Source organism: Mustela nigripes, chromosome 3 (genome assembly GCF_022355385.1).
Source record: "Mustela nigripes isolate SB6536 chromosome 3, MUSNIG.SB6536, whole genome shotgun sequence".
NCBI lineage: Eukaryota > Metazoa > Chordata > Mammalia > Carnivora > Mustelidae > Mustela > Mustela nigripes.
This window is the reverse complement of record NC_081559.1, coordinates 161,156,621-161,170,834: the sequence shown is the minus strand read 5'-3', so window position 1 is coordinate 161,170,834 and position 14,214 is coordinate 161,156,621. Positions and strand designations below refer to the sequence as shown.

The following is a 14,214-nucleotide window of genomic DNA, read 5'->3' as shown; positions in this document are numbered from 1 at the left end:
CCCGTTCCCTATGTTCATCAGTTTTGTTTCTTAAATTCCACATGAAGGAAATCATATGATATTTGTCTCTCTCTGACTTATTTCACTTAGCATAATCCACCCTAGTCTCATCCATGTATCATTGCAAATGGCAAAATTTCATTCTTTTGGATGGCCAAGGAATATCCTATTGTATATAAATGCCACATCTTCTTTAGCCATTCAGTTGTCAATGGACATCGGTCACCTGGTATGTTAATCAAATGAACAAAAAAGGGAGGAAAGAAGAAAGGAAATCAAAGACATGATTTACATGTCGTGTCTGTTAAAATTATGAGCTATTCTAGTCCTTTCTGGGGTGGCAGGGAGAGCAGAGAGAAGGCCCTGAAGGTCTGGGTCACACTTCAAGAGTACAAGGTGGTGGGGAGCTGCCTGCCCACCCCGAATGTCGCACTCTGCCCCTCTACTGGGTGTGAATCTTTGCACCTAATCATGTGGTCACCGAGTTCTGCTTCTGGCACTTTTCATCTCAGCTGAAGAAGATGAAGTCTTCAGGGGAAATTGTTGACTGTGGACAGGTGTTGGAGAAATCTCCCTTGTGGGTAAAGAGTGCTGGCATCCGGCTGTGCTATGACTCCCACAGGGTCTCCCACATCACTGGCCAGGAGCTGAACATGGCAGGCACTGTCATCCTTTGCTGTGAGTTGTGGGCACTGGCACCGCACCAGGCCCACTCTATCCAGATCACAAAGATGAAGGAGACTACAGCCAGCAAGTGCCGCCAAATGGCCATCAGATAGTTCCAGGACTCCCCACGATCAAGATCCTGCTGCTTCGCTGGGTCCTGCATGACCAGCACAAGCCACGCTTCACCCCCAAGAGGCCCAACACTTTCTTTTGGATGCAGAGCCTCCCTGTCCCCAGGTCGGCCCAAATAAACCCCGTGGGAAAACCAGGGTATTAGAAAAAAATAAAATAAAATAAAATAAAATATTTTTAAAATTATAAGCTATCCTAATTTTTTTCTGTGTCAAAGTGTATAAACATTTGGATATGCATGTATAATACTCACAAATTCACCATCATAAACATCTGCAGATATTTCTGCAGTATTGGGGTTGCTAACAAAGATTGGATAATCCAATGGTTAGTTATGTTCTAACTTCTGTGCTATAGGATTGAGCCAAGATCTGGTAAATACCGGGCTTGGGGATGCAGGCGACAGGCTAGAGATTTGAAGCTGCTGGGGGCAGAAAAGTAGAACCAAATTCCCGGGTACAAGCATCTTGTCCAGAGGGTAGTTACTGAAAAGAAAGGGCATAGAGGTGACACGGTTTGACCAGAATCAGAGACCATGGAACTGGTCAGGTCAAAGAGGGACAAATTAGCAGATGCTATATAGGAAATCAGAATCGAGAATGACTGTGTGTTTTTCTTCTTTGGAAGACCCAAAAATCAAACCCTTTGCTAAGACTCTTTAGTTTGAAGTTTTCTGTCTTTGATAGCAAACATACTTTCTTTTTTAGGATTTTCTATTTAAAAGATGAAGCTTTTGAGTTAATTTTCTTATCACCTCTTACTGAAATGTCATTTTATAAGGTTCTTTCTATTTCATTTGTTTTAAAATTTTTATGACATTATGAAAATACATATATTCATATATTCTGTTTCTCAGGCTGGAAATTCTTCACTTGTGAAAAATCAGTGCAAAGGTATATTAGAAGCCAAATTAAAACAGTGCTCATCGTTAGATCAGAGTGAGATGGGAGTGGGCTTTGGAAGGAGAAGAGAAGGAAAGGAACTTTCTCCTTCAGACTTCCTACATAAGTCTTCCAAATGTAGTATTTCAGGAGAATCCATTGTTCATTTTAAAGAAGAAAAAAAACCTCTATACTTTCTTTTCTACTGGGTCTAGAAATCAGTAAAATACTAAGGTGGAAACAAAAGAAATACCTCTTGGTGATTGACCATCTACTTGAGCCACCCATCCTTGAATTTGACGGTGCTGCAGATTTGTACTTCTGAAAATAGAATGTCTCAAGTATTATTGCTAAGTCCTCGAATGCTTGCTCCCAAATTATTTCTCTTCTATTCAACTGAAATGCAGAGATCGTTTAAAAGAGCTCCGGTGATGTACGGAACCAGCATTGTACAAAATCTGAATTGGGCACCCTCCTCTTCTCGGTAAAAATAAATTGCAATACAATTTTAGCATGTGGGAATCTTTATTTAAACAAAACCATCTCATAATGACAGCGCTGTAGTAATTATTCAGTTTTCCTTTCATGTCCTTGAGATACATTGTTTAAAAGTTTTGATTTTATCACAGGATATAAAACCCCTAGAAACAAATTGAAATTGAATACATAACACTAACCCTGAGACTTCAGATGTTTTTCTCCCTTGCTTACTTACTCAACTATTTTAAAATCTTACTCTCTTTGATCACTGATAGGAATGTTGGCCTGGCACAGTCATTTTAGCTCCAAAGTTGTGATGGTTTTTTGTTTTTTTGTTTTAAAACTCCCGAGTATGAATTTCAGCAAGGTAACAAATTCTTCCTTCAAGCCCCAAATATCAGTTGATGTATTCAAGGTACTACATGTCATCTCTTGTCCACCTTTTTATATCACACAGACTTATAATTACTCATTTTGGATTCTGACCACATTTGCCAGGAAATAACTGTTTAAATGTGTCTTCTAACACATTTCTGATGGGATTCCCCTGGCAAAGGTAGATGGGATTTTTAAAATTGGAACCATACTAGACACAGAATTGGTTTTTTTGGTAATTGCTGATGAGTTTCCTGGCTAGCATACATGGAACTAAAGTGACAGTACTATTGAACAGAATGGATGGCCAAAAAAGGGCGGTGGCTTTGGGGGGAGGATGGCACCTGCAAAAACAGGCTGTCCACTGCCAGCGGGAGTTAATTTGTGCTTAGTTGTCTTTCCTACTATTTTCTCTCTGCTTAAATGTTTTGTATCTTCTTACTGCTTCAGTGCTAGACTGCCAAAAATATTAAACACAATTTGAAACACTTAAATACCACTGAATCCAATATCCACTCATCTTAAAATAACACTATTGATAATAGCTCATTTTTACTGAGCGGTTACTAAGTGCCATGCAAAATATTTTTATATTACTTCATCTAATTTTCACAGAAACTCTAAAGAGTTACTTTCAGGGGCGCCTGGGTGGCTCAGTGGGTTAAAGCCTCTGCCTTCAGCTCAGGTCATGATCCCAGGGTCCTGGGATCGAGCCCCGCATCAGGCTCTCTGCTCAGCGGGGAACCTTCTTCCTCCTCTCTTTCTGCCTGCCTCTCTGCCTACTTGTGATCTTTGTCTGACAAATAAATAAATAAAATCTTTAAAAAAAGAGTTATTTTCATTATTTTCATTTTTATAAAGATGAGGAAACAGGCATATAGGGACCTTGATTTATGAACATTCATCTCCTTGTATTAATAATTTTAGACTTTCTACTGGAATAGCTCTGAGAATCCAAATACACACATGTATTTTTTTTTCACCCACTGAATTTTTTTTAATTTTTTATTTTTTATAAACATATATTTTTATCCCCATGGGTACAGGTCTGTGAGTCGCCAGGTTTACACACTTCACAGCACTCACCAAAGCACATACCCTCCCCAATGTCCATAACCCCACCCCCCTTCTGCCAACCCCCCTCCCCCCAGCAACCCTCTGTTTGTTTTGTAAGATTAAGAGTCACTTATGGTTTGTCTCCCTCCCAATCTCATCTTGTTTCATTTATTCTTCTCCTACCCACTTAAGCCCCTATGTTGCATCACCACTTCCTCATATCAGGGAGATCATATGATAGTTGTCTTTCTCCACTTGACTTATTTCGCTAAGCATGATACGCTCTAGTTCCATCCATGTGGTCGCAAATGGCAAGATTTCATTTCTTTTGATGGCTGCATAGTATTCCATTGTGTATATATACCACATCTTCTTTATCCATTCATCTGTTGATGGACATCTAGGTTCTTTCCATAGTTTGGCTATTGTGGACATTGCTGCTATAAACATTCGAGTGCACATGCCCCTTCGGATCACTACATTTGTATCTTTAGGGTAAATACCCAGTAGTGCAATTGCTGGGTCATAGGGCAGTTCTATTTTCAACATTTTGAGGAACCTCCATGCTGTTTTCCAGAGTGGTTGCACCAGCTTGCATTCCCACCAACAGTGTAGGAGGGTTCCCCTTTCTCCGCATCCTCACCAGCATCTGTCATTTCCTGACTTGTTGATTTTAGCCATTCTGACTGGTGTGAGGTGATATCTTATCGTGGTTTTGATTTGTATTTCCCTGATGCCGAGTGATATGGAGCACTTTTTCATGTGTCTGTTGGCCATCTGGATGTCTTCTTTGCAGAAATGTCTGTTCATGTCCTCTGCCCATTTCTTGATTGGATTATTTGTTCTTTGGGTGTTGAGTTTGCTAAGTTCTTTATAGATTTTGGACACTAGTCCTTTATCTGATATGTCGTTTGCAAATATCTTCTCCCATTCTGTCAGTTGTCTTTTGATTTTGTTAACCGTTTCCTTTGCTGTGCAAAAGCTTTTGATCTTGATTAAATCCCAATAGTTCATTTTTGCCCTTGCTTCCCTTGCCTTTGGTGATGTTCCTAGGAAGAGGTTGCTGCGGCTGAGTTCGAAGAGGTTGCTGCCTGTGTTCTCCTCAAGGATTTTGATGGATTCCTTTCTCACATTGAGGTCCTTCAACCATTTTGAGTCTATTTTTGTGTGTGGTGTAAGGAAATGGTCCAATTTCATTTTTCTGCATGTGGCTGTCCGATTTTCCCAACACCATTTATTGAAGAGGCTGTCTTTTTTCCATTGGACATTCTTTCCTGCTTTGTCGAAGATTAGTTGACCATAGAGTTGAGGGTCTATTTCTGGGCTCTCTATTCTGTTCCATTGATCTATGTGTCTGTTTTTGTGCCAGTACCATGCTGTCTTGATGATGACAACTTTGTAATAGAGCTTGAAGTCCGGAATTGTGATGCCACCAACTTTGGCTTTCTTTTTCAATATCCCTTTGGCTATTTGAGGTCTTTTCTGGGTTCCATACAAATTTTAGAATTATTTGTTCCATTTCTTTGAAAAAGATGGATGGTACTTTGATAGGAATTGCATTAAATGTGTAGATTGCTTTAGGTAGCATAGACATTTTCACAATATTTATTCTTCCAATCCAGGAGCATGGAACATTTTTCCATTTCTTTGTGTCTTCCTCAATTTCTTTCTTTGTAGTTTTCTGAGTATAGATTCTTAGCCTCTTTGGTTAGGTTTATTCCTAGGTATCTTATGGTTTGGGGTGCAATTGTAAATGGGATGGACTCCTTAATTTCTCTTTCTTCTATCTTGTTGTTGTTGTAGAGAAATGCAACTGATTTCTGTGCATTGATTTTATATCCTGACACTTTACTGAATTCCTGTACAAGTTCTAGCAGTTTTGGAGTGGAGTCTTTTGGGTTTTCCACATATAGTATATCATCTGCGAAGAGTGATAATTTGACTTCTTCTTTGCCGATTTGGATGCCTTTAATTTCCTTTTGTTGTCTGATTGCTGAGGCTAGGGTCACCCACTGAATATTAACACTTACAGGTATAATCAGAATAAAGGACAGTCATAAGACAGGTTCTAGTATTTTTCAAGTTTTAAGAGTGCTTCAGTAATTCTTCTTCTAGGTATATACTCCAGAGAAATTCTCCCATACGTGCAAAAAGACACATATAAGGGGTGCCTGGGTGGCTCAGTGGGTTAAGCCTCTGCTTTCGGCTCAGGTCATGATCCCAGGGTCCTGGGATCGAACCCCGCATCGGGCTCTCTGCTCAGCAGGGAGCCTACTTCCCCTCCTCTCTCTCTCTCTCTCTCTCTGCCTGCCTCTCTGCCTACTTGTGATCTCTCTGTCAAATAAATAAATAAAATCTTTAAAAAAAAAAAAGACGCATATAAGAAAGCTCATTTATATGGAAGTTTAAGTAAATAAACTAGATTTCCATGTATTGATATGGGTAGATTGCAAAACAATGTTAAGTAGGAAAAAAGAAGAGAGGCTGCTGTAGAATGACACATTTGATACAATATCATTTATGTAAGAATGTTATTTAGTAAAAACTGTGTTTAGAACATAAAACAACAGAATATGTTATTGGGGAATATGCACTTAATGTCATAAAAGGATATGAACCAGAAGGGTAAAACTTTTAGGATAGCAGTTACTTGGGGAGGAGAGAAATGGGACTGGGGCTGGGGGAGGTCCAAAGGAGGTTTCAACTCTATAATGTTTCACTTCTTTTGCTTAAAAAAATATTACAAGTAAGAAAAATGTTAATATTTGTTCTTTCAGGTGCTACATGGGTTTGTTCCCTCACTCTCTGAAAGCTTGTATTTTAAGACATATAAATGTGTCTATTCACACTGATAAGGGGCAGAAATCACTATATTCAGTATAGTCTCCATAAATTTGGGGTGCAAATGTTTTGAAGCAGATTTAACTAGATGCCCAATTTATCCATTAAATAACATAGAATGTCTGGCATCGAGTGTTGTAAATTCAGTGCAATCTCCAAAATAAACTAGTTGTAAAATGTATTTCTCAGTAATTTAATTTAAGTGAATTTCTTTATGTGGTTTTATGTTATCTACAAACCACAGTCAGCCAGGCTCCCCCTCTCCCGACTCTGGCAATATTATCAAGGCCAACAGTAAAAAGAATGGTCTGGAGACTGTTACAGGCCACATACTTCTAGCCAAAGACTCCTTTTCATGGGTCATCATTATTATCTGGACTGTACATACTCAAATCTGATTCCCTGACCTGCCCTCCTCCTCTCCCTTTCTTCGTGTCCAACAGTACAGGATTTCATTATGAAGATAAACACTCCTGCACACTATCTAATTAGGCTATGCAGTTTCTGTAGTGAGTGTTCCTCATTGCATTATTTGGTATAAGGTTCGGGGTCATATCTAAAAATATTGCAGCTTGAAAATTAATCTAACCTTTTGTTCATTTCCTTTTGTTTGAATCTTTCCACTTTCTAGATAATGAGGTAATTTAAGAATGCTAAATCCAGCATTACTTAAAATGTTATTCATTTTGTTAATACTACATTTTGAAGTGAGGAAATAATTCGTTGTGTACATTTTAAAATAATCCCTTTCAGCTATGTAACTAACAATCAGGACCAGTTTGTTTGTGGGCCTGTGTTCAGACACATTTTGCTTATACCTTGTTTCAAAAAGAATGAGATGAGTTACAGATACATACAACATAGTACCAGAGAAATAAATCTGAAAGTGAAGAAATGGAAGTAATCACTCTTGACTTAAGTACATCTTGTTCAGTCTTACATAGAGGCCAGAAGGAGGCCACATGATACAGCTCTAAACTTCCTCATACCAAGAGAAATACTGTCAGTTCCACAATTAGGTATCCAGAAGACAAAACAAATTGGGATAATAAACAAGGGGAAAAGGGAAACACAACTATGCCAGGTGCTGAAATCAAAGAAAAATATTTTCCAGATACAGTCAGAGAGAATAAATATAGCAACAATCTTCACGGACCTTTCTTATAAATCCCTTATTTACTTATTACACCGAAGTAAATTCATTAAGGAAATATGAGAGGAGGGAGTCATAGCATGAGACTGGAGACTAGGAGGATAGGTAGGGGGTGGGCTAGACACAATCCAAGGGCTAAAGGGCTGCAACTCTTGGTTTTGACATGAGGCTCATTACCAGGCTGATGATTTAATGTGTCTAACCCCGCACCCTTGGAAAGTGAAAGGGGTGCCATCAATATTTAAGCCTCCACAACAGGTATGGGCCAGGATTTTTCTGAGCAAACTGGGACATATGGTCATTAAGTCCTTGCTCATCACCCACTGACATCCTGCTTCCAGGACAGCCCACCGCTGCGGACCTAGTCAGCCAAACTCACCCTGTCCAACCAGCAGTAAGTCTAACCAGCTCTAGTTTTAGGGGGCTCTTGGGATTTCTAGTGCAGGTGACCAACTCAGGTGACCAACCTCCTGAAACAAATAGGAAATGTAATTAAGAAAGACTGGAATAAGCGAAGGGTAATGGTGACCTGAGGACCCAGTCTCCACCAAGAGAAGGTTAAAGGAGATTTCACTTCTGATAATGGGTAGGAGGGAGAATGAACTAGAGTATAGGTAACTGAATGGGTCCCATGAAGAGGAATGAGATACCCTCCTTCCAAAAGAGCCAGATGAGAGATCCTGTGGAAGAAAACTGCTTGAAGTTGGGATACGATCATAACGGCTGGAGCACTTAAGCTGTAGTTCTTAAACGTGTAATATGAACTACCCGGAGAGTTTGTTTAAAATTAGATTCCAGGTCCCCAACCTCACAGATGATGGTTCTGGAAATGGAACCCAAGAATCTATTCTAGGAGGTGTTCCAGGTGATGCTGACAATGATGGTTCTAGCCTGTACTTTGAGAAATACCACTCTCAAGGTTGATTAATAACCCTTTGGGGAGTCTAATCTTCCCACAAGAAAAAGTACCTTGGGCTGACTTGGGGGAGGATATGGTGCCATTTCCCCTGTGGAAGGTGGTGAGTGAGAGATGGAGCAGGGAGAAGAGAGGCATCAGAGCAACTCCGCTTTTAGCCACGTGAAGGATTTTTCCATTGAGGAGCCTTCATTTCTCAGTTTGGAAGGGGAAAGTCCTTTCCTTTCTGGATCCCCTATATGGTCCTAATAATCATGATCCCCTCTATGCTCAGATCCCTGAGCAGGGATGCAGATGACCCCGTCCAAAAAATCCTAGCTGGATTAACTCCCACTCTAGCCAGCTTCCCTTTACATAGTAATAGTCGCTGATATTTACTGATGGCTTACTACATGCCAAGCTTGAGAACTGTATCTGCTTTTATTTATTGAATCCTGAGAACAACCCAGTGGGGTAGGTACTATTTTTCCTTCCTATTTTATGACAGGTTATGTTGAGGAGGGCCACTATGTCCACAAGGTACTGTGCACAGTGTGGTCTATGTCCTTGATATCCCTTATGGTCACGCAGGGCAAAACCCTTATGCCTTACACACTGGGCCCAACACTGCGGGGCACAGGGGCTCTCAATAATTTTCCCAAGGTCCCACAGCTAGAACCCAAGCTCTGAGAACTCATACATGAGAAAAATGAGGGACTTGTATAAGAAGAAATGTCTATGAACCTGCCGGGTAGGGAACTGAACCAACTTGAGATCAGTACACTTATTCACACAGCGACAGGTCAAAGTGAAAATCAGGAAGTGGCACATTCCAGTGAATCAACTGTGACAACTGAAGATATCCCAGATCTTCCTGGATGAGGTCCCAAGATTGCCTCCCCAAGCCATATTAAATGATGGAGGAGAACAAAGCTCCTAAGCTCCCATTTCCGCTTGCATTTTTTTTTTTTTTTCTCCCAGTGAAACAACCTTTAGGCCAAGCTTCTTGCCTCCAATGTCCTGTCTTACAACATTTTGTTTCTATGACCCTTTTGGCCTTTGTATTAGAATGGTTTTCTATGAGTCTGTTTCCCTGTCAAGTTTACAAGCTTCTTGAAGGCAAGAACAATGCTTTACTACATTTGCCTTTCTTAATGCCCAAGGAAGACCCCTTTGCTCTCTCCCTTATGTATTTGGCTTTAAGCTAGCCACCTTCAAAATCTAGTGGGAAAGACCTACAAACACTAACGATGCACCTTACATAGAAAATTTTGGAGGTATGCACAGAGAAGATGGGTTTAACCTAGCCTGCAAGGATCAGCAAAGGTCATTAGATTGAGCCAGGCAGAGAAGGGGAGAGGGAATTCTAGGCAGAGGAAGCAGCATGTACAAAGAAAAGGAAATGCTCATCTGTAAGAGAGAGGGAGGAGAGAAAGGGAAAAAGAAAAAAAGATTTGCAGTATTGTAAGTAGTTTAATGAGGCTGAAAATTTCACTTTGTGACACCAGTGGAGGGGGCTTATGGTTGGGGTAGAGAAAGAGTATGAACTGTAGAGCCAGACTACCTTGCCTGTGTGGTCCAAATCCAAGCTATGCCACTTACCAACTATTTAACTTTGGGCAAATTACTTACCCTCTCAAGCCTTGGATCCTAATTTGTTTATGGGATAAAAATAGTACTGATCTTGGGGTGCCTGGGTGGCCCAGTCAGTTAAGCATCTGCCTTCAGCTCAGGTCATGATCCCAGGGTCCTGACTCCCTGCTCAGCAGGGAGTCTGCTTCTCACTCTCCCACTTCCCCCATTTGTGTGCGCGCTCTCTCTCTCTTTGTCAAATAACTAGGTAATCTTTTTTTTAAAAATAGTACCTATCTTTTGGGACTCCTACAATAATTAAATGGCTTAATACTTAAAGCACTTAGAACAGTGCCTTCCAGGTAACATGTATTCAGTAAAGAGTAGCTGCATTTTTAGTCCATTTCCTACCTTTATTCTAAGCAAGTCTTACCAATTCTGCCTCCAACACAAATACCAAAACCATTCTTTTCTGTCTCCGCCTTAGTCTGAAGAACTATGATTTCTTTCCTGGATTCTTGAAGTAGCTTCAAAACTAATCTCCTTCTTCCACTCTTGTTCTGCCACAATCTGATCCCCAGAGCAACCAGAGTGATCCTTTCCAGAGATAAATAAGGTGTCACTCCACTTAAAAATCTGTTATCTAGCCACACATCATACCAATCATTTAGAATTCTCTTTATCATGATCTCAGAATGTCTTAAATAATCTGGCTTCCTCATACCTCTGTAACCCCATGTGGTATATTCCCTTTTACTCACTATGCTTCAGCCTCTAGCTAACTTGAACTTGGGAAGTTTGTCTTGCAAGGGCATTTGCACCTGCTGTTCCCTCTACCTTCCCCACCCCTTAACTTGTTTGCCTTCTTCTTGTCTTGTAGAACCCAGCTCAAATGTCAGAGCAGGTAGACTTTAGTTTGAGACTTTTAGTTTGAGGTAGATTCTAGTTTGAGACCTTAGTATAAACTAAGGTAACGTTCTCCCAGGTTTCTGTATGTCATGAAGGTAAATTTACTTCCTTTATTTGTTGTTTTTTTCTGCCTTTTCCAACTGTGCCACCCCACTCCCCCACACCATAAGCTCTATGAGACCGGATACAAGGTCTGACTTTTTCATTGTTGTATTCCCAGTTTCTGGGAAACTCAAACCCCTTCCCCCTCACGCACACACACACACACATACTAAGGCACTCAATTAATATTTATTAAATTGATTCTGAATGAATAAGAAGAGAGTAGGGAAAGAAAGAAGAATGCTGCCAAAAATCAAGGCACCTGAGGCCAATTATGATCTTCCAGTAATCTGGTGAGAAATGATGAGGCCCTAGCAGTGGTTTTCAACCGTGGCTATGCATTAGAATCACGAGAGGGTTTTTTTGTTTACTGTTGGTTTTTTGTTGTTGTTTGTTTGTTTTAAATCTTGAATCCTCAGAGATTCTGACTTAATTGATGGAGGCATCCTGGGCATCAGGATTTTTTTCAAAGCTCCTCAGGGGATCCTGATGTGCAAAGTGGGAATCACTGCCCTAAAGGCAGGAGGACGGGGATATAGAAGAGAGAGTACAGGGATATTTAACAGAGCTTAAGGTTGATTATGAATTGGAAGTGACTGAACCAGGGGTACTTGGGAAGAATCCTAGATTTCTGGCTTGGGTCTGGGTGAATGACAGACACAAGTTTTGAGGAAAAGAGAAATTGTGTCTTGGGCAGGCTGAGTTTGATGTACCTGTGGGAATCCAAGTGGAGATGTTCAACAGATATTTGCTGTTGTTGTTTTTAACAGATCTATGTTGCCTCAGTGAAGAGTAGGAAATCCCTCTAGTTTTCAAGAGGACAGCAGGAAAAGGAATCTCTGGAAAAGATGACAATTGTACAGAGTACAAGACCTGTTTCCACTTCACATAGCCTCTTTCCTCAAAACCTCCTTCCAAGCCAATGTCCCATCTGTTCTGCAATGTTCAACATGTTGAAATAGTCTTAAGGATTATATTATGTATGAACAAGTTCCATAAATCCATTTAACTTATACTATTTTTGTACTATTGGTACAAAGTACCCCATTTATTAAATTGTAGGCAGCTTTCAAATAAGATTTATTTTTTTTAAGATTTTATTTATTTATTTGACAGAAAGAGATTACAAGTAGGCAGAGAGAGAGAGGAGGAAGCAGGCTCCCCGCTGAGCAGAGAGCCTGATGCGGGGCTCGATCCCAGGACCCTGGGATCATGAACTGAGCCGAAGGCAGAGGCTTTAACCCACTGAGCCACCCAGGTGCCCCTCAAGTAGGATTTAAAGGAGTGCATAACAGCTTTAAAATTTCCAATAAATGAAAATAAACATACCCATAATGATTTCCTTTAAGATTTGTGGTTAAAAAACAAAACAAAAAAGCAAACAAAACAAAACAAAACAAAAACAAAAACAAAAAATCTTGGACCTAAACTGCTTAGCTTGTTTAGTTTTCTAATTGGTAAACATTTACTGGGTTACCAAAGATACCAAGTACTGTCTGGAAGACCATGGCTCCTTGGTTTGTTTCTAATTTAAATTAGACAGACGCTCTAAAACAAGGATTGATAGGATGATATATTTAGTTAAGTAACAGATGGCAAATGGACATTCTGTCCAGCATCCATCACATTCCGTTTCTCAGTATTCCAGGGAAGAGTGACTCTTAATCCTGACATCAACTATGAAGGAATTAACCCGGTCTGCACTGAATGTTTATTCAGTTTATGTTTATTCAGTTTATTCAGTTTATGCACTGAAAAGAACTGATACTAAACCAGAGGCAGGTTAAAAAATTCAAAGGGGAGGTATGACTGGCTTAAAGGATAAGAAGGGGCTGGAACACATAAAGCTGGATTCAAGTAATTCAGAATGTATCAGTAAGTACTAAAGGATGAATTCTGAATACTTAAGCGACTTTGTGAAAGTAAGCGATGCGGGGGGAAGAGAAGAGGCGAGGGGCAGATATTCTCTGCACGCTCACACAGGGTGTTAAACGGTGGTGAAGCGCTGCTGCTAGCAGCCCCTGCGGAAGAATGGGGTCTCTTAAAACTAAGAACCAAAGGGTGGGAGCGCCGTCACCCTGGGGGAAGACAATTCCACGCGGAGGGGAGAAGAAACTCGCAGCAACATCCCGGCTTTGCCCTCCCTGGGGTTACCAACCTAACAGGTGAACCGTGAGAACACAAAGAAACGAGTCATAAATGGTGTGCGGGATGCCAAGAGCCAGGGTCCTCAAGTCCAGCATCTACCACCACGTCCGGAGCAGCTCCGGCCACACCACCCATCCTCGGAGGCGACACCTGCTCCACAGCCCCGCCCGCTCGGGGCGAAGTGCTGCTTGCCGAGGGGCAGAAAGGGCGGCTGACTCGACCGCGTAAGGGACGAGCGGGGCGCTGTCCGCCCAGCCGCCCGGTCGCAGGCGGGACACACCAAGACCCGCCAGGCCGAACGTGCGCGAGCGAACGACAGCGTCCCAGAGCCGCCCGCGGCGGACCCGCTGGGCGTGACGCCATGACGCACGGCACGCGGGCGGCGCGCCGGGGCGGGGCGGGGCGGGGTGGGCCGGGGGCGGGAGGAAGGAGTGGGAGGAGGAGGCGGAGACAGCGGGGGCTGAAGGAGGGGGAGAATGGCAGTTGGGGCGCTGGTTCCCGGGAACAGCCGTCAAGACAGAACTGCGGAGGAGGAGTTCGGGAAAGCGGCGGTCGGGACCCCTCCTCTGCGTTCCCCCCGCCCCAGCTGAGAGGCGTCTCGGCGGGTCTGAGGAGCCCTCCTCCGTACTTCCTTCGGCTTCTGCCGCCGCCGCTGAGAGATGGGCCTCCTCTCCCGCACTCCGGCACCCGCCGCCGCTCTGAGGAGTTGAAGGTACGGTCGGCGCGGGTGGAGGTTGCGCCTGGGTGCGGGAGGACAGGGGCGGCTCCCGTTTCCGACTCGAGGCGCTCCGGCACGGCCGCTGCCCTCGCGCCCCTCCCCGGGACGGAAATGGATTCAGAAATCCCACGGGAAAGGCGCCCCCTCTCGGGCCGGGTCCCGGGGTAGGGGCCGGGGCGGGGGTCGGTCCTGGTCCTGGGGGTCAGGCCGCTGGCTGGTTTCGCGTTCACAGCCCGGACCCGGCGCTGGCGCCCCCTGGGCCGCGCAGGCTGAGCCTGAGCGTGGG

At 42.6% G+C, this 14,214-nt stretch overlaps 1 protein-coding gene and 1 pseudogene across 2 annotated transcripts in view; both read left to right on the top strand.

The window, feature by feature from the left end:
* The first annotated feature begins 312 nt into the window (after positions 1-312).
* Positions 313-8,508, top strand: LOC132014578 (large ribosomal subunit protein eL20-like; annotated as a pseudogene).
* Positions 8,509-13,633: 5,125 nt separating this feature from the next.
* RNF19A (ring finger protein 19A, RBR E3 ubiquitin protein ligase) overlaps positions 13,634-14,214 on the top strand; it is a 58,137-nt gene continuing 57,556 nt past the window's right edge. For both annotated transcript variants that reach the window (XM_059394930.1, XM_059394931.1), the window contains exon 1: positions 13,634-13,922. The gene's annotated coding sequence lies outside the window, so the exon portion shown is untranslated. The remainder of the gene's footprint in view (positions 13,923-14,214) is intronic.